Source organism: Pollicipes pollicipes, unplaced genomic scaffold, assembly GCF_011947565.3.
Source record: "Pollicipes pollicipes isolate AB1234 unplaced genomic scaffold, Ppol_2.1 Scaffold_4002;HRSCAF=4701_pilon_pilon_pilon, whole genome shotgun sequence".
Taxonomy (NCBI): Eukaryota; Metazoa; Arthropoda; class Thecostraca; order Pollicipedomorpha; family Pollicipedidae; genus Pollicipes; species Pollicipes pollicipes.
The window spans coordinates 16,222,964-16,224,823 of NW_023596420.1; positions in this window are offsets into that span (position 1 = coordinate 16,222,964).

Genomic DNA, 1,860 nt, shown 5'->3' on the forward strand with positions numbered 1-1,860 from the left:
TTTACTTCTCACAATATTACAAGGATTTACAAGCCACTTATGATGGCAACATTGAAAACCAAGCAGGTATTTGTAATAACACGTGTCCTTCATCCCACTGATGACGTCACTGGTACGAATGAATCGGTCACCAGTTGAAAACTATCAGTGGGACACGTTTTTCGGGCTGTATTTTCCCGCTGCTCACGACGTTCCGGGAGATTGTTATGGTGTACGTGCATCTACCTATGTACTCGTGGTTTACATTCTTGTGCCATTTGAAAAATAAATGAAGAAAAATAGGCTGCGTTTTACCTTCTGCTCATGACGTCACGTGACACGAGTTATGGTCTTCGTTTCGTATCACTGGGGAAACTGATAATGGCAGAAAACCACCTTTCCCAGCAGGCTTCCTCAAGAAACTACTGCAAGAAGGTCCAAGTAATCCATGAACAAACCGCATTCAAGCATGTCCACACTGAGCTGCCAATGGGGCCGGAAAAAGACATGAACTCGCTCAACGTTTTCGGTTACCGGCATTATCGGTCTTTACCAAGCATTCCAAAATAGTGTCCATCGGTGCAACCAGTGGTGGACATCATTTTGACACGGTTTAGACGGCAATGGTTTCTCCTAGACTTGAAACCGCGGGTTCCGTGAGTGTCATGGCACCCTCACCATTAGACACTGTCTGAGAATATATGTAGAGCATTAACGTTATGACAATGGATGGGAAGAATCGACCACAATATGACTATGAGCTCCCTTACTTTCTGAGACGTTTCTCCGTCTATGTTTCGGGTGTCAACGCCAGATTTTGTATTACATTTGCAGCCCAACTCTTTAATTTACCTTCCGGCCGTCTGCTATTAACTCTCCAATTGCAATGCGTGGCGTTGCTTTGCTGCGTTTGGAAACGACTGCAAGGTGTTTGAAATTATTCCTGAACAAAATACCTTTTAGGTGAGTCCACTTCCAGTCAATAGTGTGGCCGTTGATGCGCATAATCGTAATTTTTACCTTTCGGCCGTCAGCGTTATACACCCACTTCAAACGTGCCAATTTACTTTCAATCGATGCAACTATCAGCAACACCATTTTAAGAAAGTGTTTGATATGGACAGGCCATGCTGTTGGCCGATACGTAAAGAGCTGTGTTTTAAGCCTATCGCCGGCCCTATTGGTAACTCTTGTTGCATCGTGTGCTGGTTGGGATAAGTACCGCTTTTCCACGTGTCATGTGCGACCGTTGGACTTGATTCTTCAGGTAAACGTACCTTTCATGGCATACACATTTAGCCGCATGCACACCGTGTTTCTCGCTCGCAGGTGTGTGAGTATTGTTCAGGCCTGAGCGCAGGCCCTGGCTATGTGCCCAGTAGGCCGTGGTGCTGCCCGTGAAAAGCTAACCGAGGCTAGAATATTTGAGATGCCCTTTTTAAACAGCTCTAGAATGATGTCAGCTAGTCGTTGCACCGATGTAAGCTATATTGACACGTTTGAAATGGACAAATGATACTGGCGGCCGAAACGTAAAGAGTTCGCTTTACGCGTATCGGCCCTATTACTAACTCCGAGTGGGCATTACTCCAAATGACATTTTGTTCAGGAAGGATGGGTCCACTGTCTTCATGATGATAGCGGAATTGTACGCATAGTTTTAAAATGATGTTGCTAGTGATATCATCGATTTAAACTATGCTGGCACGTTTGAAATGGCCAGACGATGGTAGCGGCCGAAGCGTGAAGAGTCCGCTTATGTTTATCAACGGTCACTATTGGTAGCATCGAGTGGACAGATTTCAATGCAAGTTTATTCACGAATCATTTGGATTTCCAGTACTTTCTAAATGTAGCAAAGTTAGGTCATGGAGTCAAATT